General features: G+C 37.3%; 1 protein-coding gene across 1 annotated transcript in view; it reads right to left on the bottom strand.

Annotated features, from left to right (window-relative positions):
* Positions 1-26,079, bottom strand: part of TMTC2 (transmembrane O-mannosyltransferase targeting cadherins 2) — a 402,871-nt gene that overhangs the window by 17,405 nt on the left and 359,387 nt on the right. The window lies entirely within an intron of this gene.

Consider the following 26,079-nt stretch of genomic DNA (forward strand, 5'->3'; position numbering starts at 1 on the left):
ATACTGTGATGCATGAAAAGATAAAAACTACAGCAAAGAAACCATTTAAGGAATGTATGTGAGGAGGGTGGCCAATAAACTACAGCCTGGGAATCATATCCAGCCCAGAGTTAGACCATTTAAAAATGTAGATTTTTAGATTGTTGAAGATACTCAAAAGGAAAGAAATACATCATAGCACATGAAAATTACATAAAATTCAAATGCCAATGTCCATAAATAAAGTTTTATTGGAAAATAGTCACACTTAATCAGGTATATTTTGTCTATGGCCGCCTTCATGCTGCAACAGCATAACTCAATAGTTGTGACAGAGACTTTAGGGCTGCAAAACCTAAAATATTTACTGCCTGGTCCGCTACAACAAAAGTATGCTGAACCCTCACATACGACATTAAATAAGAGGATTTGTAAAGGTCTTAAAATAGCATCTGAGTGAAGAACTGGAGGTGAGGGAGCAAACTGCACAAGGAATGACACGATCTGACATGTTTTGAATGTTGTTTTGAAAGCAGACCAATGAAGGAGGAGTCAACTGCTGTATTACAGATTAGCAGTGATGTTGATGTCTTTGACAAGGATAGTGGCAATGGAGTTGGCTTATGCAACTAGGAAAATGAAGTGATTTTCTGCAATGGGAAAGAAGGTGGAGGAAAAGGTGTGGGAAGAAAATCAGGAGTTCAATTCTGAACTAGTAGCTTGAAGGGTCTGTGTAAGTGCAAATACTAAGTAAATACCAGGTAGATTAGTCTAGAGTTCAAAGAAGAGATCTCAGCTGGAGATTTAAATTTGGGAGTCATCGGTATATCAATGCCATTTAAAGTCATGAGTGAGAATGTGATCTCAGAGAGAGTGAAGATACAGAGAAAAGCGGATCAAGAAAAAGGAAAAATTTCAAGGTCAAGAGATTGGATGGATGGGAAGGAACAGGCCAGGGGGATGAAGGTTAAGAGGAACCAGAGCTTAGAATCCTGGAAACCGAGGGAAGAAAGTGTTTCCAGGAGGAATGAGTAATCATCTGTGTCAAATGCTACTGATAGGACAAGTAAAATTAGAACTGAGAACAAATGGATTTAATGTTGTTGAGTGTTGTTCTTGTAACTTTGACAAGAGCAGTCTTGGTGACATCATTGGAGAAAAAGCCTGTTTGGAGTAGTTCCAAATGAAAATAGAAAGTTATGCCATAAAGAGAAGGAGGAAAATGGAATGGTAGCTAGAGGCATAAACAGGCTTGAAAGGTTTTTTGTTTTCCAATTTGGGGAGAAATAACATGTTTAAATGTTGATGGAATATTTTGGTAGAAAGGAAAAATGTTAATATAAGAAAGACAGTGAAAAAGAGGGAGGAAGGAAGGACTGTAGGACTAATGTCCTTAAATAGTTAAGAAAACAAGCATCTAGGGAAGAAATGAAGAAACTTGTTTGAGCAAGAAGTATAGACAATTTATAATAATTGGGAAAAGGGTGTCCTTTAAAGGCACAGATGCTAATAGATGGTTAGATGTGGTGATGGAAGCTTATGAAAGTTCTGATTACTTCTATATTCTCAATGAAAAAGGATACACGGTTGTCTAGTTGAGTGTGATGATGGGGAAAGAGATGCTGGAAGTTTTCGATAAGTGAGTTAAGTATGGTTATCTAGAAAAATATCAGAGAGAATGGACTAGAAAATGATAGTATGACTGCCACCTGGCACTGAGGGCTAACTTGAGGCTAGTGATCCTGAACTTTAAAACAAGTTGTGTTTTGCTCTAGCTATGTTTAGCTTCAAGATACAGACATGGAACAGGCAGAGATGGATGTAGCCAGGTGTTGATAAGACAAAACTAAGCAAAGGAGTCAAGATTATGTGCAATGGAGTGATTATCAATGACTGGTCTTGGAACTTATTTAAATAAGGAGGGATATGAGGTACAATGTGGGCAAGGACACTGAAACACTGGTGATTTCTATGGACTGTAGGTCCCGGGTGTAGCTGAAGAATTTGGTGGTGTTGGTGCCAGAGATGGAGGTGGTAGTCAGGTAGTGAGATGGTTGAATGAAATCATGAAATCTAAACTTCGAGATTCAATGTGGTGATTTAAGTAGTGATTATCTCATGTGGGGAGAGACAAGGGGATAGGATAGGGAAGAAGCACAGAGGTAGATGGAAGTTATTGGCAATGGTTAGTTTTAGAGTTCTATATTGGGTTTACAAGCATACATTTCATTGTTCATTATTATGCATTTTCACTTACATAATATGTTAACATAATCTATGTGTTTAGATATTATACTTGACATTTAAAAAACATATTATAACATCAAGACTCTGCTGGGCTTCCCCATTGGCATGAGTCAAAAAAAGTCCCACACACCCTACGAAAAAGTTCCCTTCTGCCATATATCTTTGGCTGAAGTCAAGCGGGGACAGGTGAATAAGATGCCACATCATCCTATGCTCCAACATTAAACACACAAAAATCATCACTGTCATTAGCTTACACCATGTTTATTTAGATTTATATTCATGTTTGCTGTTTTATTTGCTTATCACTCTTTCTTGCATCTGAACTTCTTTTGGAATTTCCATTCTTCCTAAAGTAGATGCTTCAGAGGTTTCTTTAGTAAAAGATTACTGATGGTAATATTTGTCAATTTTTGATTACATAATGTGTCTTTATTTCACCACCATTGTTGAAAAATATTCCTAGCTGCTGAGAGTATTACAGAAATTTTCTTTTAACATCTTAAAGAGATTATTTCATTATCTTGTGTCTTTCAGGGTTATGTTAATTTTATGTGCTCTTGGTCAAATTAGCATTCCTTCAAAGGTACATTTTCTTTTTGGCTCAGGTTACCATCCTGTCTCTGGTTTCCTATAATATACCATGATGAGTCTATGTATAGACTTCGATTTATTTATTCAATTTGGGGTATATTATGCTGTGTATCTTCTAATCAACCAAGGAAATTTGGTATATTCACTATTCTCTTCTCAATGTCTGGGGCTCTGAATAGATATTAGATATTCTCACTGTATACTCTCCAGTTTCTTAACTTCCTTTTCAAATTCCTTATTTTCCTTTTCTATGTGGCATCCTAGGTAATTTGCTCCCATGTTCCTTCAATTTCACTAATATTCTCAGTTGTGACTAATCTGATATTTAATCTAACCCTTGAGCTTTGAATTCAAGCATTCAAGACCACTCTAGTGTCTATTTCTTATATATTTCATACAAAACTAATCTATATTCTGTTCCTGATATTTCAATACCTGTAGCTTTTAGAGGTCTCAGTATTTGCTTTCTGCTGACTCTCACTCATGGTGGTTAGTTCCCTGGGGTCCTAGTGATTTTTGAGTTTTCTTCAATTCATTAATTGTTTGATCTTAGTCTGGGGAATCCAGAAGTCCTGAATTGGGGATGCTCTTCTCCAGAGAGGATTTGCATCTACAAATAGTCAGAGAATTTTACCAACCTAAAACCACCACATTCACCCTTGAGGGTTCTGACTTATTTACAAGCTCTATTTCACCACATCAGTGCAGGCACAAGATTCATTAGCTAGAAGGCAGGGTCGTTATTGAACTCCATGCTCAGGATAACCCTGCATCTACAGGTGACTCACTACTCAGACTCCCAAAGTCCAGTTCAAAGTTTCCCTTTCTCTTTCTTTTCTCTTCTTTTCTCTTCTTTTCTCTTCTTTTCTCTTCTTTTCTCTTCTCTTCTCTTCTCTTCTCTTCTCTTCTCTTCTCTTCTCTCCTCTCCTCTCCTCTCCTCTCCTCTCCTCTCCTCTTCTCTTCTCACAAGTGACTCACTACTCAGTATCCCAAAGTCCAGTTCAAAGTTTCCCTTTCTCTTTTTTCTTTTCTTTCCTTTTCTTTCTTTCTTTCTTTCTTTCTTTCTTTCTTTCTTTCTTTCTTTCTTTCTTTCTTTCTTTCTTCCTCCCTCCCTCCCTCCCTCCCTCCCTCCCTCTCTCTCTCTCTCTCTCTCTCTCTCTCTCTTTCTTTCTTTCTTTCTTTCTTTCTTTCTTTCTTTCTTTCTTTCTTTCTTTCTTTCTTTTCCTCACCACTATTCCCTCCTTGGAAGAGTGGTTCTTATCTTGCTCTTGAAAGCCCAATACCACTTCATGTGGAAAAATACTATTCCATGCTCTGCCTGAGGAGAGAATTTCTGTGGTCTTCTGTGCTGATAAGAAGTAGAAGTCTTTATAATTATAAAAGTCATTGAAATTTTGACAGTTTTAAGAGTTGGCTTCCAAATTCGAGAGCATATTAATGAAGAGCTGGTCAATAACAATTATGTAGCCTCCATCTGGTATATAACTCCATTCTAAATAATAGGAGAAGGAAAGTGGATCTTGCTCTTAGGATGTTTTCAAATTCAAGGGAAGGGAGGAAGTGGCAAATTCAGATAAACAACACAAGTAAAAGCATACAGAGAGCTACACTTTGACATCCTCCTGGAATGTTACCACTTTGGGCAGGACTCTACTTTGTTTAGCTTACAATTGAGAACCACTACACAATGCACAGTTTATCAAAAGTATGTAGTGCTTTAAAAGAAAAAAAAAAGTATGTAGTGCTTTTCCTATAAAGAACATATCATCATGGGAATAAAAGGCACAACATAGGGAATATAGCCAATGGTATTGTAATAGCATTTTATGGTGACAGATGGTCGCTACACTTGTGGTAAACACAGCATAGTATATAGAGAAGTTTAATTTCTATGTTTTACACCTGAACTAATGTGTTAATGATACTGAAATAAAAACATTTTTTTAAAAAGAACACTTATCACATGCATGACCACTTTGTGTTTTGACACAATCCCTTTCTTATATTTCAAGGAAATTTCAGTTTGATATTATGTTGTCAGCAGAGCAATTCTACATCTTGCCAAGATAAAATCTAATTTCACTTCGACAAAATGAGAACGAATTTGCTTTCCTTCATCTATTCTCTCTATCATTAAGCAACAAATTAGAGGGGCAAGCATTGCTTCTGCACAGAACACATATATTTGTTCCTTTCTTTACTTACAGAAAGAGTAAAAAAAATGGCCTACTTCCATGCTGCCAGGACTGAGGTTCACAGGATGGATAAGGGATGCTTGCCCTACTTTTCTTGTTGTCTACCTCAATCAAACTTTTTCTCATGTGGGCACAAATGCACCTACAGGCATCACACTCTAAGGACCTGCAAGTGGCAAAGGTCTACCCAGCTGCAAGGAGCAAATGTCAGTATACATGCTAGTCACTTAGGAATCACTGTCAACTGCAGGAATTTGGAATTATCCTTACAATATTAACTGGTTACCTGCTTTCTATATGTAATTTCCCAAGGGAAATCAGCATTAGCTGATGGTTAACTTGAACATGGCAAATCATTTTCATTCTCAATGCAATTATTTGTTAAATATGTATTATGTACAAAGCCTCTACATCTTCTTTAGTCTTAGTGTCTTAATGGGTCAGAGAGTCTATCATCATCATCATCATCATCATCATCATCATCTCTCATTATTTATACCACAGGTACTTTACATTTGTTTGCTACTTTTAAATTGTTCAAAGTACATTGTTTACACAGTTTCATTTGATCCTTGCCATTGACCAGAGAAATGTGGATCTTGAAGGATAAAGTAAGTCGTTCAAGGTAACACAGCAAGTATTCAGTACTGCTGGGCCCAAACCCCAGTTCTCTCCACTTCATTTTCCCTTCCCTTTCCACTCTACTATTCCAATTTATTATGATGGTGATTGTTTTCATTTTGGTAAACATGGGTAGTAGTTCATAATATTTGTCATAAGCACTTGGGTTGACCTGGTTGACAATATCTTATAACTATAGTTTAAAGGCATAAGGATAACTGAAAGATGAAAAGAATGACAGATACAGGTATTGACAGATACAGAAAATCTATTTGCACCAACATGAATTTTGTATGCTTTTTCTGAAACACACTAAAAAGTATATGGGTCATAAAATTATTCTCTTTTTCTTTAAAAAAAATTGTTTTTAAGGTTTTTGTTTTGTTTTATTTTTTTGTTTGGGTTTTTTGAGGGAGAGAGAGAGAGGGAGGGGCAGAGAGAGAGGGAAACACAATATCTGAAGCAGGTTCCAGGCTCTGAGCTGTCAGCACAGAGCCCAACGTGGGGCTCAAACTCATGAACCATGAGATCATGACCTCAGCCAAAGTCTGACATGTAACGAACTGAGGCACCCAGGTGCCCCGGGTCATAAAATTATTCTTGAGTTAGCTTTTGTTTTTTGCTTCATGTGCTCTGAGAATAAAAGTAAATATCTACTTGAAGAAACATAAAATTTATATCTTTACAATTGGCCCATTGCTCACAAACAGTAGGGTTAAAACTATACTGCTTAGGCATTAAAAAAAAAAACAAAAAAAAAAAACAAAAACAAAAACACTGCTGTCCAAGATTACTTAATCACACCAAATATTCTATTGAAGTTTTATCTTTGAATGTAAAATAATGTCACTAGCAATCATGCTAAATCCCTGTTATTTTAATGGGCTTGATTTATAAATTTGCTTTTCATTTATCAAGTCCTGTTGATTTGATAGTCCTATTGACTATCAAGTCAGTGAATATTGATTAAAATGTGATCAATATTATTTTTATTTATTTATTTTTAAAAATGTTTATTTTGAGAGAAAGAGAGAGAGAGAGAGAGAGAGAGTGAGAGCGAGAGAGAGCAGGGGAGGGGCGGAGAGGGAGGGAGAGAGAATCCTAAGCAGGCTCCATGCTCAGTGTTGAGCCCAATATGGGGCTTGATACCATAATCACAAGATCATGACCTGAGCCGATATCAAGAGTCAGATGCTCAAGTGACTGAGGCACCCAGGTGCCCTGATCAATATTATTTTTAGATAGCCACTAAAGTATGAGGGAAACTAAGATTATTAAGTCTGAACAACAATGCTGCTAAAGCAATCCAATAACAAAATAATTGGCTAATCAATTAGAAGCATCTCGAGTGTGCTGGTAGTGACATGCTTACTTTCTGGGAGAAGGTTCCAGAGGTTTCATAAGAGCTACTTCAGGGTTTATTAGGTGTTCGAAATGAAAAGATTATCTTAATTGCAGCCCATTCTTGCTAGCATTTGTTAGTTAAAAAGAATCATTTTCTAAATACATATAATATAGAATAGCTCCCACATAAGTTATCTAGTTTAGGAAACATTACAATAGGGTTTTTCTCCAAGCTGTTTTATCTACATAATTACATTCTGTTCAAACAGATCATTCTTGCTGACAATAACAGAAAGACCTTAGATTATAAAGGTGTTGATAAATTTATTTCCAAATGAAATGTTTTAGGACAAAGGTATCAAAAACCAAATATATAGTCGGCAAGTGGGAACAGTTCTGGATTAGCAGTGGGAAGACCTGGTCTTTAATCCCTACTTTTGCATTTGCTGCCTGTATGATTTTGGAAAAATCAGCCAACATTGCCAAGTCAGTTTCCTACATGAAAACCAAAACCAAAACCAAAACCAAAACCAAACAAAACACAAACCCCAGGGCAAACAGCTGTCATTTTCCTTACTGGGTATTATGAGGAATAATACAGTAGGTATACAAACCATCTGTAAATTTGTAAAACTCTACAGAAATGTTAGCTATTCTTTTGCAGCATGTTACCAAAAGATGTAAGATTCCAGTGGTAATGTGCAAGCTTTGAGATGGTACTTCTTCAGCAGAAAAAAAATAAATCCAGGACAAAAAATACATTATTTACAAAGGTAAGGTAAGCTAAAACTGTAAGAAAGTCAATGGTATTTTTTTCTTTTAATTTTGGAATATAAGTTCTATTTTGAATTCTTCAGTTGAAAAAGAACAGTATTAGGCTTTGGAGAATCTCTTAATCTGGCTTACTCTCAAGAGGCATCTGAGGAAACATAAATATCTGTGCATTCAGCATATATACAAATATATTTCTTTCTCCTTCATAATGGTGGAGGAATTTGGACTCTAGGAAAATGTAAAATATATTAATAGTAGCACAAGGAAATTCCAAACAGCATATGTATAAATGTTGGCTCTAAATCACAAGTATACACTTAAAATCCAAAGTGAGTAGACTGCATGGATATTGTACACAGTAAGAATTTCATTATAGAAAAAAAAATTAAATTGCACTCATTTATTTGGCTATGGGGTTGTTTCTATTTAGTTTGGAAAATTTCATTACTGTTATAAATCTTTACCATAAATGCCAGAAAATAACACCTACTGTGTAAGAAAAGAGAATGAAATTAAGCTTTTAATCAAGAAATTAGGAGCTCCCTGGGAAATAGTTGGGAGAGGAGAGTATGTCATATTTCATTCTTTTGCACAGTAAAAAAGTCTGAAAAAAAATATTGGACCCTTATAAAAGGATATTGGCATGAGAATCTGGTGATTATGAAGAAAAATCACTATCTCTCAGCAACAGAAATGGATCCCTCTCTCTTTCAGTATAGCATATTCATTAAAAATGTCATTTAAAAGATATGACATCCTCTAATTTACTCTAAATTCACTAAAAAGATATGACATACTCTAACAAGTTTTCTCAGTGGGCATTTAGGTTGTTTCTACTTTCCTTGCTATTCGAGAAAATATTACAACACACACACACACACACACACACACATACACACACACACACACACACACACACACACACACACACACACACACACATATATTTGATATAGATTTTCTAAGATTAATTCATGGGGCCAGGGAGAAGAACAGGGCAGGACGTATTGGTGGAAGATGAATTTCAAAGGAACAAAGGCTAAAGTACATGTAATTTCAGAGTACATTGAGTTCCTGGATGGTGAGTAGTGCTGGAGGTTGGGAGGTAGTAACAGCCAGTGCCTGTAGTTCCGTGGTTTTATGCACGGAGACAGGGGATGGGGTATCCTTGCTAAGAGCTCATCTTTTACATATTTGGTTCCTACTAAAACTTTTGTTAGAAAAGTGGTTTTGTTGATAGAAAAAAATTGTAGGAAAAGATTACCAGCAATGAGAAGTCAAGGCGTATTTATTGAAAGCACTGCATTTAGAAAGATGCAGTTCTTGAGGCAGGTCTGAAAAGTGGATTTGAGGGACTTGAGATCTGAGGCAGAGAAAGTAGTTAGAAACCTGTTAAATTTTTTCAGGCAAATAATTATGGAACCTAAAATCAGGGAGTGAAAAGAGAGATAAAGAAGAACTATGATAGCAAGCCATTTTTGGTCATTATCTGGCAGGATATAGTGATCTGTTGGTTGAGGGTGAAGAAAAGGAAAGGTGAAGGTAAAACTGAAATTATTAGCTTGGCCAACTTGAGTGGAGGGTAAATATGATAATTAATGTAAGAATCCATGAGGAAGTGATGTTCTGGGATGGATGGATGGATGGATGGATGGATGGATGGATGGAGTCAGTTATTCTGAATGTTCCATTCTTTTCCATCTCTACCTAGTTTTAAACCATCACCCTCTACAGCATGGAATACTTCAAAGGCCAATTAAATCTGTGCTTCCAGCTTGTCCCTATAATTTATTCTCCACACAGTAGTCCCAGACAGCTTTGTAAAATTTAAATACAATTATTTTGTTCTCACACTTAAGTCACCCAAGAGGTTTCCTTCTGTACTTAAAATAGAATTCAAAGTCATCTGTGTCTATCACTATTTATCTCTCCAACCTCAGCTCTTGCCCTTTCTTCTCACTCACATGGTCCCTCCACTTTGGTCTTCCTTCTGCTCCAACCTCATTTCCAACCTGCTTTCAGGCCTTTACACAAGCGGCTTCTCCCTACATTTTTACATGGCTGGCTCCTTGCTATCTCAGTCCCAATTTCTACCTCATTTTTTAGAGAACTCTAAAAAGTGATTATCCAATCTAAAACATGTGTCTTATTTTCTTACAGCTTCTGCTTTATTTTCCTTATAGTGAGCATCATTCAATAATATTTCATATTTTTAAAAATGTTTAATGTTTATTTAGTTTTGAAAGAGAGAGAGAGAGAGAGAGAGAGAGAGATTGAGAGAGAGAGAGAATGAATACCAGTGCGGGAAGGGCAAAGACAGAGGGGTACAGAGGATCTGAAGCAGGCTCTGAACTGACAGCAGTGAGCCTGAAACAGGGACTTGAACTCATGAACCATGAGATCATGATCTGAGCTGAACTCGGATGCTCCAGTATTTTATATTTTTAAATCCCTTCACTACCAGGAAAAAAAAATCCTTTTTGTAAATAGAGGAGACTTTATTTACCTTGTTTACTGCTAGTTCTTAATACCTACAGCAGTGCTGATAATGAACAGATACTCAGTAAATAGTTGGTAAATGAAAGAATGCATGCTGTGCCTGAATTGCCCCACAGTACACAGTACAACCATGTACAACCATGTACAGATGGGTAGAAAGTAGTTTTGAGCTGTGGGGAAACATAAAGTCGAGGGAAACAGAGGAATAAGGTACAGTTGTACTACAATTGATATCTTATAGGCTCAGCTACCATTCGTGTTTGCATGTGGTGAGTGTGTGTGTGTGTGTGTGTGTGTGCGCGCGCATGTGTGTTTGAGAAGGACAATTTTCCCATAATAGTTAGTTATAAATAACTTCATTATATCTTTCCAGGACACATAAGCAAACTGAAACTCATCTGTCCCTAATTTCTCTTTAGACGATGAGTAGCTTGAATGAAACTAGTTAGGTATGTGACTTTGGGCACATATATATTTATTCAGTAACTATTTCTTAAGTGCTCACCATGGACAGACACCGTGCTGATGTAATGGTTCAATGTTGAACAAAACAATCATAAACTCTGTCCTCATGGAGCCTACACTTTGTGAGGGAAACGAACAATCAAATAATCACACAAGTGAATAAGTATCAAGTACAATAAGCACTATAAATACAAAGAAAAGTGTAGGGAGCAAATATGCTTCAGAGCAAATGAGATCAGAGGGATGAGAGAAATTAACAGATCTTCATCAGTGGGACCTTCATTCAGAAGCAGAAATTCGAAGATGTGAGTTGGGACTAAGCATGGCATGTTCAAGACCTTGACAGAAAACCAGGCTGATGAGTGCTCAGAGAGCAAAGGAAAAAGAAACGTCAGTTGTGACAGCAAACATCCCTCGAAACCAGATTGTGCAGGTCCTCAGGGCTTCTTAAGGACTTTAGTCAATGAAGGAGTCACTACATGGGGTCTTTCGCTGGTAGCCTGTTATCTCTCACACCGGAAAGACCATTGTACTTTGGTGTATGCCAAAGAGGAGCTTCCTAACAAACTGTTTCTCTAAAAACTATAAACTGCAAACCCTTTCAGAATATGTCAAATGCATATTTGAAAAATCTGGGAAGTACGTATAAAGTGAATTGAATAAAAGCAACTGGTATCTGTATGGGTTCAAAGGGGTACATCTGTGACATTTGCAAGGTTTTTATCTCACTCACACACGTGCCCATGATGTCAAATTTTTATAACAGTAAGAAGTCATTAGTTCTAACTTCAGATCTAGAGGCAGTCTTCCTCATCTGAGTTTAAAATTCCATTTCTAATATCTAAGGAGAAAGAGCTTGTTAAGCAAATTAATATTGTGAAGTGGGTTTCCTGGAGGCATATTTAACCTACTTGCAAGGCCAACTACTTTATAATGCATGACTTACATGCAAATGGGAAGCTACTAAATATAAATTAGTTTGTTCATTACAATGGTTTAGTAAGGCTTACAAACACATTATCATCGGTTAAGTCACTATGATAAAGTTTTAAAGCTACAACTCTATTAAAAATCATTCATTCCTTATTTCTTTCACTCATTCACTTACTGAATAAACTGGTTCCTTGGGGAGTCATTCCCAGCTCAGGACACAGCAATTTCATCCTTCTGAAAGTTGTTCAGGCCAAAAAACATGGTGTCTTCTTGACTTCTGTCTCTAACACCCTACATCAAATCCATCAGCCAATACTGTAGGCTTTAGCTTAAACACACATGTATACACGGACATACACACACACACACACACACACACATACACAATCATCCCACCTGTTGGAGAATTTCTTGTAGTCATACTTGTAAACTTATCTTCTAACTGACACTAATATGTCAAGTTTGGGAATCACAAAAAGTGATATCTTCCCAAGGACTCTGCGTTTAAAACATCTATCCTATGTGTTCTTTCTGCATTAGAAGATATATTCTATGTGTTCTCCCTCGGTTTTTCAATGACTTCCAAATCTGGATCTCCAGTCTTTGAGTCTCCCCTAAGATTATATTTAGTTGCCTATAGGAATCCAGGACAGCCAATAGTCAACTTAAATGCATTATCTTGCATATCAGATACGCTCGTCCTTCATTATTCCCTATTTATTTATTTATTTATTTATTTATTATTTTTTTAATATTTATTTGAGAGAGAGAGAGAGAAACAGAGTGAGAGCAGGGGAGGGGCAGAGTGAGAGGGAGACACAGAATCCGAAGCAGGTTCCAGGCTCTGAGCTGTCAGCCCCAGTGCGGGGCTCAAACTCACAAACCATGAGATTGTGACCTGAGCCGAAGTCAGACACTTAACTGATTGAGCCACCTAGGTGCCCCTACTATTTATTTATTTATTTATTTATTTATTTATTTATTTATGTATTTGTTTGTTTAGTATTTATTATTTTTATTAAGATACAATTGACACGTAACATTATCTTAGTTTTAGGTGTACAAAATAATGATTCGATATTGTATATATGATGAAATGATCACCACAATAAGTCTAGTTAATGTCCATCAGCACACAGGATTAATTGCAGTTGTATCAGAACTCAGAGATGGTGGTGAGCTATGGGTATCAGTGAGCAATAATGTGGAGCTTGCCAGGAACATGCGGGGACCAGGGTCTCCTCAGTCCCCTAAGGATGAGAGGAAAGGGTGTGTGCTGTGGGGTAGCCTTATCAGAGCCACTCAGACCTCTGGGGTTCTCTTGACGCCCTTTGCTAAACAGAAAAGCCCTTGTTAATGAAACAGGCCCTGTGTGCCTATAGTTCTCACTTGTGGTGCTTTATATACCAACTCATTTATTGGAGCAGAGGCTCACAACAAATGCTCTTCTTTTAAGTTATTTTTGCTTTTAATATTTATTCATTCATTCATTCATCCATCCATTCATTCATTCACTCATTCATTTTCATGGGAGATGGGCATTGAGGAGGGCGCCTACTGGGATGAGCACTGGGTATTGTATGTAAGGGATGTAGTCCCAAAGCCAAGACTACACTGTATACACATATGTTAGCTAACTTGACAATAAATTCTTAAAAAAAAATAAGAAGAAGAAGAAATAAAAAACAAGACTCCTTATTTAAACAAGTGCTGGAATCTACTTGGTCACCCAACCTACAAGCACCTCCCTCTTCCTTATTCTCATGGCCCTGTTAAGGAATCATCAAATGCTGCCCATTTGATCTCCTACATATTCCTCAAATATGCCTCTTCTCCCTCCCCTGCTTACAACTGCCCTAGTTTTAAGGAACTTATTAAATTTCTCCTCATTTCCTAGACCTTAATTTACCTCCTCCTTTGTTCAAGGAGGAGCAGGAGGAGCAGGAGAGGAGTTTCCTCTGCAGAGATTTAGTGGGTAAAAGCTTAGCGTAAACCCATCGATCACAATCCCTTGCTACTTTTCTAGACTCTCACAGAAACAAACCCAACAATAAGCTGACAACTTATTTAATACACAGAAAAAGTTTGAAGCAAGAGTTATACAAATATTTTAGTGCCTTTTCTTCCCTGTTTTATATGATACATTTGGGAATTCACTGGAGGTACTGTTTCATTCACTGAACTTGGCAGTTTCAACTCTCCGGCACAAAGGAAATGGAAATGTCTGGAGATGTCTGAAGGGTTGTGTTTTACTTTCTCTTTCCCTTTTCTTCTTTCATGGTTGAGTTCTGCCACAGTAGAAAATATAAAAATATAATACATAAAATACTACTTACAGACTTGATGACAATAAATTTAGCTGTGCATTTTCTATTTACAAGGATTATCTTCTGTAATGTTTTATTATTCATGATCTTGTGCTATTTCACGTTTCTAAGGTAAAATAGACTTCAACAGATGGCCGTGTACACACACACAGAGTGAATTAGCACTAGTTACTTACATGCCTCCCAGGAGACAACGTGGGGATCCCTGAAGCTTCAATACTGAACACATCACATCTTTAAAGTGTTGCCACATTACCACCATTAAATTTCAAGTCAGTTTTCAAATATCCATTTGCAAAATCATAGAGGAAGAATACCTTAGGCTTTTACTTAACTTTGCCCCTTGTTTATTTTTTGAGACCACGGAATCCCAATTTTTTCTTGTCTCTTTACAGTTGTAGTAAATACAATGTGATGCTAGTTCAGAGATGCCTAATAAGGGACCCATGATAAAAAGGTTCATTTTTTAATATCAAGAACATGGATATTTTTTTTACTTAATTGAACTAAGCAAAATAACCTATTATAAATAGAAACTTGTAAGACAGAATGGAAAGGTAAGAGTAAACAATGAAAATAATGTAAGTAATATGGCGAAGACTGCTGATTGTTCCCCTACTACAATCTGGTTTTTCCTTCTTTCTGGGTACATAGTTGCCAGCTACATGCAGTATTTCTCACTGTTGCTTGCGGCTAGGTTTGGTCATGTAATTAAGTTCTCACCAACGAAATGTGAGTGGAAAGGATGTGTGTAACTTGCATAAAAGGGTGTCCTTACCCTGAACGTACTTTCTTTTGCTCTCCGTACATTAGGACAGGGGTGTGTGCAGTCAGCTGTGACCATGGGAAAGCGGCTAATGCTCCAAGGAATGGTAGATGAACAGAACGGAAGATGGAGGGCCTTAGACGTGATTTGAGGTCGGGAACAGGTAGGCCTGACTTTTGTGTGGGAGAAATTCTGCAAAAATATACCTTCTGGGAGAAGGCAGGGTTATCTCTATAGCATAATGGCAACCATAAAGACAGAGGTTAGAGATGCACTGAGAGAAGAAGCATGGCTCTTGAAGGAACACAAATGTATTTTTCCAAAGAAGGTTCATGATTTCCATTTTTCCTTCCTATCCAAACCAATACATACATGTTAATACTTTTTCTCTCTTACTTGTCCTTTCTTATTTATTTTCTTATTGTCTCTTATTTATTAATCCTTTCATCCCCCTTCCTCCATGTGTATAAATCGGTGGTGTTAAAATACAGTGACAAATCTACACCATGTATTTTCATTAATCGCATTTCCAGATGATATAAACAGGGTGTGTTCTTTTTTTTTTTTTTTTTTTTTTTTTAATTTATTTTTGGGACAGAGAGAGACAGAGCATGAACGGGGGAGGGGCAGAGAGAGAGGGAGACACAGAATCGGAAACAGGCTCCAGGCTCCGAGCCATCAGCCCAGAGCCTGACGCGGGGCTCGAACTCACAGACCGTGAGATCGTGACCTGGCTGAAGTCGGACGCTTAACCGACTGCGCCACCCAGGCGCCCCAAACAGGGTGTGTTCTTAATAGTTGTGCAACATCTCTATGTGAACTCTACCCTAAAACCTTAAAAAAGTAGATTCCACATGAAGTAAAAATCTAAACTGAAAATTAAAAAAAACAAAACAAAATCTTAGTGTGAGAGAGGTCCTCTTAAGCAAGACAGGAGGAAACTCACATGTCATGGTGGAAAACATAGACATCTTGATAAGGAAACCGAGTAAAGAAAAAGGGCAAAAGATATATAATTGAAAGTCTCATATAAATCTCATAAAGGATTAATTTATAAATATTTAAGATATGTTATCATAGTAGTAGTCAGAAGGATGTGATTTGAAATAACAGATAGTAATTTTTATTTTTCAGGTTGATGATAATATAAAAGGTGGATATTATTCATATCTGGCAATTGTACTGGTGGGAATGTGGATGATAATAACTTTTAATCAAATACTTTTTTTAATTTATTTAAAAAAATGTTTTTAATGTTTATTTATTTTTGAGAAAGAGACAGAGCATGAATGGGGGAGGGTCACAGACAGAGGGAGACACAGAAGCTGAAACAGGCTCCAGGCTCTGAGCTGTAGGCACACAGCCCGACGCGGGGCTCGAACTCAAAGACCGTGAGATCATGACCTGAGCCGAAGTTGGAGACTCAACCGACTTAGCCACCCAGGAGCCCCAAATAATAAAATACTTTTTAAAAAAGTAGCACTGCACCACTGTTTATAACAGCAGTTAGGAAGAAAAAAAAGAAATATGTAATGTTCATCAACAGGATAAAATTTGACAAAATGATGGTAATACCATGGAGTAAATTTTTCTCTTCTGTAAAATGACCTTTGGTCATATTCTAGTACCTTTTAATAAGTTTACTTACAAGCCAAAGAACACTACCCTGTGCATAGGGTAGTTAAGGAAGGCAATTTGAGGCAAAGCATGATAGGAGAAGAGCAGTGAAGGGAGGTGCTGGGCTTTAGATCAGGGAGGGTTTGGACAGAAAAAGGCTTACTATGGTGCCTAAGAAACCACCCAGACACTTCTGTGAACACATGACCATTCTTTGGGCAGAAACCCTGAAATTATGTGAAAGGTTAAGTTCAGTCATGTATTAAAGAAAATGTAAGTTTAGTTGGTGATTGTGGTATGTTGAAGTCTAGGGTTAAATCCAAAATGACTGAATGTTTTTGCTGATCTAACAAGCATTTTCATGGAGTCTCAGAATACAAAAGGAAGTCTTGGAGTGCTGGGTGTAAAAGGAATCTGACAAGTGTGCCCTTCATTCAGGAAAGTAATATGATCAGGTTTACATGTTAGAAATATCACTCTGTCAGAATCTAGGAAATGGGTCTAAGAAGGAAGCAGACAACTCATGCAATGGTAGAATCATACTGAAGATGTGTGATCCTCACACATGAGGGCAGTGTTGGCAGAGATAGAGAAAGGGGAGGCAGATTTGAGAAATGAAAGATGGAAATGCCTAGCAAAATGGCAGACTTGGGGCTGCTTTGTCTCTTGCTTCAGAGCCTGTGTAGATGATGGAACCACTCATAAACTCTGGGAAGTCAGAAGAGCAAGTTGATCTCAAAGAACCATCTTAGTGAAACAGGTTAACTTTTTTCAAACATTTGTGATGTGTCAGCTGTATGACTCTTAGTTCATAACAATGGAAACAAAACCTTCGGTATTAAATTACAGCAAATGAGTTTTCTAAAAGGCGTGAATATGACACTCTTTCACAAGATATGTGAGAATAAAGCACTTTAGTGATTACATTTCATTTGATTTCTCCAACTGTCATTGGTTTTTTTCTTTTCTCCTTCACTCAGCACATGGATTTAAATAATTTCTTCAAGACACAGACTAATCTGGGAAAGTATATCTACATCTAACCTTCCCCTTCTAATGCTTCTGAAAATTAGTTATCTTTTTTTAATGTTTATTTTTGAGAGAGAGACAGAGACAGAGAGAGAGAGAGAGAGAAGATGAGCAGGGGAGGGGCAGAGAGAGAAAGAATCCTAAGTAGGCTCTACACTGTCAACACAGAGCTCGATGCAGGGCTTAATCCCATGAACTGAACCGCAAGATCATGACCTGAGCCGAAATCAAGAGTCAGAGACTCAACCAACTGAGTTACCCAAGCACCCCTGAAAATTAAGATATCTTAAGGCCACACTTAAAACACCTAAACCATGGTAAAAATCTTATAGTATAGTAGGACTGTGCATAGACTTTTAAACCAAATTATTTTTTTTTTCATTATACTTTCTTTTTTTTTTAATATATGAAATTTATTGTCAAATTGGTTTCCATACAACACCCAGTGCTCATCCCAAAAGGTGCCCTCCTCAATACCCATCACCCACCCTCCCCTTAAACCAAATTATTAAGTATTTGGTGTGAAAAAGAAGCCATAAAAATGCTAAATATGCCTTTAATCTCCATGTCTTCTATCACAACTCAGGAGCCCATGCTGACTATAATCCTAGTGTATATGCATTGAATTCTAGAAAACGTAGGGGGTAGAAAGAATATGAAAAGAAGCACAAGACATAACTCTGTCCTTTTTTTTTTTACACTATCAAGTCAACTCCTTGTTTTGCTTTTATCAAGTGAAAATACATGACTGAAAACCCCAAGAGTTAGCACTGCCTACTGAAAGGTCATGATTTATAAGAAGTCAGAATTTTGAATTTCGAGGAGCTTCTTGGGCTTACCACCATGTGATACTTCAAAGTGATTTTTGGGATGAGACTAAAGATTTTAAGGATTTAAAATTTAAAAGGTTTATGGCTTATGTTTTTGTTCTTATACTTCCCACAGAGGCATCATGCTGGCTAAAGAACAGGCGATTACAACTTGTTTGATTTTGTTTCAGAGTGCTTATTGTACCTAAGTGATTACTTAGTTTGGGTAAAAGCACAAAAATATATCTGCTGTATTGTGAATTAGTTGTCTTCTGAAACACCACAGCTAATAGTAATAGTACCATAAAGCTAATAAAAGCAATAGTTATAGTGACATTCATTGAGCGCTTACTATGTATCATTCAATTTTTAAAATTAATTTTCATACAAACTCTATACAATAGATATAGTGAGAAAAATCAAGTTAATTTGTGAAGGTTATACAACATTTAAATGGCTGAACCAGAATAAAAGCAAGAGTTTCATTAAGTTTTACAATATAGGCATACCTCAAAGATATTGTGGGTTCGGTTCCAGACCAGTGCAATAAAGTGAGTATCACAGTAAAATGAGTCAAATGAATTGTTTGGTTTCCCAGTGCATGTAAAGTTCTGTTTATACTATACTGCAGTCTATTAAGTGTGCAATAGCATTACGTCTAAAAATAACACACACACACACACACACAATAATGTATATAGCTTAATTAAAAAATACTTTATTGCTAAAAAATGCCTGAGCTTTCAGGAATCATAATCTTTTTGCTGACTGATGAGGGTGGTGGTTGCCAAAGGCTGTAATGACTGGCAATTTCTTAAAAGAAGGCAACAATGAAGTTTGCCGTACCAATTGACTCTTTAACAAATGATTTCTCCATAGTGTGTGATGCTGTTTGATAGCATTTTACCCGCAGTGCAACTTCTTGGAATATGAGTCCTCTCACACTGTGCCACTGTTTTATTTATTAAGTTTATTTAATATCCTAAATCCTTTGTTTCCATTTCAACAATCTCTACAGCATCTTCTTCAGGAATAGATTCCATCTCAAGAAACTACTTTCTTTGTTCATCTAAGAAGCAACTCCTCATCTATTCAATTTTTATCATGAGATTGCAGCAATTCAGTTAGGTCTTCAGGCTCCCCTTCTAATTCTAGTTCTCTTGCTTTATGTCCAACACATCTGCAGTTACTTCCGCTATGAGTCTCAAACCTCTCAAAGTCATCTAGGAGGGTTGCAATCAATTTTTTCCAAACTTCTATTAATGTTGACATTTTGACCTCTTCCCACGAATCACAATGTTCTGAATGGTATTTAGAATTGCGAATCCTCTCCAGAAAGTTTTTAATGTACTACCCAGATCCATCAGAGGAATCACTTCCATTTCAGATGAAGGCAACTATATAGCCTTATGAAATGTGTTTCCTAAATAAGACTTGAAGGTTGAAATTACTCCTTGATCTGTAGGCTATGGAATGGATGTTGTGTTAGGAGGCATGAAAACAGCATTAATCTCATTGCACATCTCCATCAGAGCTTTTGGGTGACCAAGTGCATTATCAATAAGCAGTAATATTTTAAAATAATTTTTTTTTCCAAAGCAGATCAACAGTGGGTCTAAAATATTCAATAAACCATGCTGCAAACAGATGTGCTGTCATTCAGGCTTGGTCCATTTATACAGCACAGGCAAAGTAGATTTAGTAGAATTCTTTTTAAACTTTAATGTTTATTTATTTATTTTCAGAGACAGAGAGAGTGAGAGTAAGCAAGGGAGAGGCAGAGAGACAGGAGAGAGAATCCCAAGCAGGCTCTGCACTGTCAGCACAGAGCCTGACCTGGGGCTCGAACTCAGGAAGTGTGCGATCATGACCTGAGCCAAAATCAAGAGTTGGGTGCTCAAATGATTGAGTTACCCAGGCACCCCAGATTTAGCACAATTCTTAATGGCCTCAGGATTTGCATAATGGTCAAACATTGGTTAATATCGAAAGTCATCAACTGCGTTAGCCCTTGATGAGAGAGTCAGCCTGTCCTTTGAAGCTTTAACCAGGTATTGCCTTCTCCTCTCCACTTATGAAAGCTCTACATGGCATGGATGTTTCATCTACACAGCAAGTTTGTTACTTAGTGCAGTCACCTTCATCAACTATCTTAGCTAGATTTTCTGAAAAGCTTGTTGCAACTTCTACATCAGCGCTTGCTATTTCACCTTACAATTTTGTGACCAGAAGATGGCTTCTTTCCTCAAACCTCAGAAGCTAACCTCTGCCAACATCAAACTTTTCTTCTGCAGCTTCTTCACCTCTCTCAGCCTTCACAGAATTGAAGAGAGTTAGGGTCTTACCCTGGCTTTGGCCTAAGGGAATGTTGTGGCTAGTTTGATATTCTCTCCAGACCACTAGAACTTTCTCCATATCAACAATAAAGCTGCTTTACTTTCTTATTATCATTTGTGTTCACTGGAGTAGCACCTTTAATATTTTTCAATGACTTTTCCTTTGCATTTACAACTTGGCTAACTCACCAAGAAACCTAGCTTTCAGCCTATCTCAGAGGCTTTCAACAAGCTTCCCAGTATATATAATAGAAATATATATATAACGAGACACACACCACACCACACACACCCTAAACTTAATTTTCGCTTTTGATTTAAAGGGAGAGATGTAGGACTCTTCCTTTCACCTGAACATTAAAGACCACTGTGGGGTTATGCATTAGCCCAATTTCAATATTGTTGTATCTCAGGAAATAGACTTAAAGAGAGGGAAAGACATGGAAGAATGGTCAGTGGAGCAGTCAGAACACATACATTTATTGATTAAATTCACCATCTGATATGGGCAGAGTTCGTGGAGTCCCAAAATAGCTTCAATAGGAAAATCAAAGATCACTGACACAGATCACCATTAAAAAAAGTGATAAAGAAAAAGTCTGAAATATTGTGACAATCTCCAAAATGTGACAGAGACATGAACTGAGCAAATGCTGTGGGAAAAATGGCACTAATAGACTTGGTAGATGCAGTGTTGACACAGACTTTCCATGTGTAAAAACCGGTGGAGTGCAAGTAAGTCAAGGGCAATACAATGAGTATGCTTGTATAGTGAAAGCACAAATGAGCAGATGTTTCAGAAGAGTACAAGTTAGGAAGTATACATAAGGAAGCAATCCAAAGCCTGATTATTATCACTTGGATTTTTAAAAATTGAGATGATAATGCTGATGACAGCTAACCTGTATTGTACACGTTATGTTTCAGGCACCATTTTAAAGGCTTAAAATTCAATAACTTATTGGATTCTCAAAATGATTTTATGATTTAAGTACTATTAGTGCCCTATGCTACAGAAAAGGAAATTGAAAGAGAGGTTAAACTACAAACCCAAGATTGCATAGTAAGTGGCTTAGATGCAACTGGCTGATGGAACCAAAGCCAATCCAGAACAGAATGGCTTTTAAACTAGTAGGTCCACAATCTTTTTTTTTTTTTTTAAGTTTATTTATTTTTGAGAGAGAGAGAGAGAGAGAGAGAGAGAGCAAGCATGAACGGGGGGTAGGGGTGGGGAGCAGAAAGAGAGGGAAATACAGAATTGAAGCAGGCTTCAAGCTCTGAGCTGTCAGCACAGAGCCTGAAGCAGGGCTCAAACTCACCAACTGAACTGTGAGATCATGACCTGAGCAGAAGTCAGATGCTTAACCTACTGAGCCAACCCAGGCACCCAAAGTGGTCCACAATCTTACTACACATTAGAATCACCTGGGGAACTTTAAAAACTAGGATGACAAGCTCTATCTTTGACGGATTAAAATCAGAGTATCTGGGGGCGCCTGGGTGGCGCAGTCGGTTAAGCGTCCGACTTCAGCCAGGTCACGATCTCACGGTCCGTGAGTTCGAGCCCCGCGTCAGGCTCTGGGCTGATGGCTCGGAGCCTGGAGCCTGTTTCCGATTCTGTGTCTCCCTCTCTCTCTGCCCCTCCCCCGTTCATGCTCTGTCTCTCTCTGTCCCAAAAATAAATAAAAAACGTTGAAAAAAAAATTAAAAAAAAAAATAAAATCAGAGTATCTGGTAAGACCCAGGTCTCAGTTTTTACAAAAGTCTAATTTTGTAATTAGGTGATTCTAATGCAGCTAGGGCTGAGAGACGCTATATTACACAAAGGCAGGACTAGCATTTTTATTTTCAACAAATAACATTTGGGCTCAAGGTCAATGACAGGAGGTAGACTTAAAAAACACACACAATAGTAAATAAAAGAACTATACCACTATTGCCTTTGCTGTGGTAGAAAATTTATTAGCATTGATTGTAAGCAAGAGAATTATAGATAACTTAAAACAAAGAGTCCCAGAGTGGATGTAGAATCTTGGGTTTATTTAATGAATGTCAAAGCCAACTTTCTTATCAGTTTTAATTGGATAGTAAATTCACACTATTGTTTCCAGGAACAGTTCAGGAATACCATGTTAAGGGAGGCCTTGCTGTATCTTTTGTTAATTGAACTCAAACAGATGGTTAATTTCTAAAATGTTAATTTCTTTCTGTGGGTTCTATATTTTCCTGCCACTGTATCTTTTTTCTTTAAGTTCTTAATTTTAACTCCAGTACAGTTAACGTATAGTGTCATATAAGTTTCAGGTGTACAATATAGTGATTCAACAATTCTATACCATGCCATGTTATTTTTGATAGACATAGAAATATTTTCAAGGCATACATACAAAACATTCTTCTCAATTCAAGTAAATACACACTGCTGTTTTCCCACTGTTTTATGAATAGGATTTCAAACAAATGAAGTTCCAAAGAGAAGTCTAGGATGTCAAATTGTTTGTAGCGTGATGGAAACTGACCATAACTAAAACGCTATGCTCTTTCAGTGGCAAGTAAAAAGGCTATGAGAAAATGATTAGGCAGATAAAGCCTAATGCTTGGCAAACCTTACCTGTTGGGGGAAATGAGGTCAAATACTAACTCCATTAAGGCATTTTCTCAAAGGCATAGTTTTAAAAAATGTAATCATATTCCTGATCCCCATCCCCTTATTTTAGTTTTCTTCAGTCAGTGGAACTCATGGGGGAACAAATAGCAAATGTAAATTGTGGAGGGGGCTAAGACTGAGTGCTCTTCTCTAGGGATGGGGTGTTAATTCCATGACTCCATTAAAATAAAAACATTATAACCAAACCCCACATAGGAGGTGCAGGCAACACTCGGGTTCTTGCTTCCTGACCCAACAGACTCCCCACCAGGCTGGCCATCCTAAAGAGTCTGGGAAAAGATACCCTTCCTGGAAAGCATGCATACTAGTTTAGATAATTTGTTATTTTCATCTTTCAAATTATTTCTTGACCACAGTCAGGTTTTTTAAGGTACAGGCTACCTCTCTTTTAGAGACTATGGGTTTTCTCTCTTATGGTTGACACAAAATCATTGATTCACAGGGCTGTGGCTGGTCATATTAGGGCTCTGGCACACTTTCCCTTTCAATATGGGCACCTCCCCTGTTGTTTCTGCTATTTTCTTTTTCACTGGTGCTTTTGTCCTATTGTGGCTACAAACATCGAAACAGTCACCCACAGACAACAGCACAGGGAACTAAATTATAAAATGAAGGTTCCTGCCCCCCCCTCCATAAAATTGACTAATGGGGAGGAAAACTTTTTAGCTCATTATTCATCTCTCTTTTTTTTTTTTCATGTACTCTTATGTTCTGCACTGCAATCTTTCTGTCATTTTTTAACAAGAAGTCTTTTATAGGGTAAATTACCTGCTGGGAGGGAGATATGCCCTTTTAGGGGTAAATGTTTTGAAAACCATGGTCAAGATTTCGTCAAATTATAAATCAGCTTCTACCTTATTATTTTGTTTGTGTTTTTCAGAGTAATAGGAGGCCTGTGAAGTATGCATGCCATCAGGCCAAGCAAAGAAATTTAAGAGTTATGCTGTTCTTCTACATAATAAATAACAAATGTATTTTATTTAGAAATACAGAGCTCTGTAGCAGCTATCCCAAAGGTTTATATATGTTTATTCTATCAGGTTTATTGTCACTTCCACCATGGGCTGAGTCTTACAATCTGAATGTATGAACACTTAATAAGAGACCTTAATAAGATACCTGAGTGATTATGAATTTCATGAGAGTATGAGTTCATTTTAATATTAGAGCTCCCAGTTCACTGTGATCACTGTCCCCTGATTCTCCAGTAGAAGCTGTGAGAACCAAGAGATGCAGGGGAATGGATGTCAGGGACAGGGGCAGAAGATTTCAAGGTTCCACATTCACTGACAGTTAAAAATCAACATCATCCTTGAAAACCTCTTAAGAATCACTACAATGGCTCTTAAGCTACCATACAGCCTCTCAATGTGCTCTTGGCAGTCAGTCTTGTTGTGTTTTGGTTTTATTTCCAGCATTGTAAAATTTCACTGTGTTTTGTGCTGAGTAGCCCATGCTGTGGTTGTCTTACATTTAGAGGCCAAGTTTTACTGGGGGAGAGGAGGATGCACACAACATATTTAAAACACCAGAACCACACTCAGTGCTGCAAGACATCCACAGTATGAAAGGACAGGAAGCCAGCACAGGCTGAGAGGACTAAAGCCTCGTGTGAATTCCTTCACGATACTGACTGAACAGTGACTGTGTTCCAGGCACCACTCTATGTACTGGGGAAAGCACAGTACAGAGAATAAAATCCCTGCCATCGCAGAGCTCATATTCTAGGGAGTGGAGACAGATAATGCAAATATAGAAGGAAATATATACACTACAAATGATGATAAGCGCCAAGGGAAAATAAAAAAGTACAGCAAGATAAAAGAGGCAGGGCACATTTGGGGTGCAGAAGTGTTTCCTATTGGGCAGGAAGGGAAGGCTCACTGATATAAGGTACTATCCGAGCAAGTTTTAGAATTGGTGCCTGAATAAGCCATGCTACTATCTGGAGGAAAAAAAATGACAGCTGGAGGAAAAAGTGAGTATAAATGTCCTGAGGAAGGAGGATGCTTGAGCCTGAGATGGGCAATGCCAATCTGCTCTTTGTCTACATAGCCTGGCAAGTGGAACTGACTGCTTTATTTAAAATTATTCTATGTAAAGAATACATAGATTCCTGTAATGTAAATAATTTCCTATGGACAAGGCAGCATTCTAAGTGCTTTATATGTATTGTTAAATTCCAAAAATAAATCCCTGAGGTGGTTATTATTACCTCCATTTACAGAGTGAGTATACGAGGTTAGGGATGTAAGCTAGATCCTAGATCCTAGATCCCAGAGCCAGAGGCGGTGAAGCCTGATTTAGTATGCATACCATTTGATTCCAGAGACCAAACGACTAAAGCTATATTGCCTACTAGGGCATGTGAATAAGACATGATTCCACTAGGCATTCCCTGCCATAGACTACTCTTCGGAAACCAGTGAGGTCATTGAGGAATACTATTTATAGCAACACTTAGTAAACAGACAAATCCCATGTGCTATACATGTCTTTATACATACAGGGAGGCAAAAACCAAAGTTTCTTTGTGAAATACCATGCTGAGAATATACAACTTTCTTTCTTTTCTTTTCTTTTCTTTTCTTTTCTTTTCTTTTCTTTTCTTTTCTTTTCTTTCTTTCTTTTTTTTTTTTTTTTTTGCTGCCTTATCATGGGCAGACTACAGTTGGTGTCTAAATATTTAGTAAATTTTGGTGCTCTTAATACACATGAAATATATATCATTATTAAGATTTATACTTTTGAAATACAATACATAAAGGCTAAACCATAGCTATTACTAACAACATATTAAAATTCTGAAAACTGATACATGTTTCATTATACCAAGGATCAAGGATCAGTTAGCATTATGCACCATTATGTTTTCA

The sequence above is a fragment of the Neofelis nebulosa genome, chromosome 8 (assembly GCF_028018385.1).
Source record: "Neofelis nebulosa isolate mNeoNeb1 chromosome 8, mNeoNeb1.pri, whole genome shotgun sequence".
Lineage (NCBI taxonomy): Eukaryota > Metazoa > Chordata > Mammalia > Carnivora > Felidae > Neofelis > Neofelis nebulosa.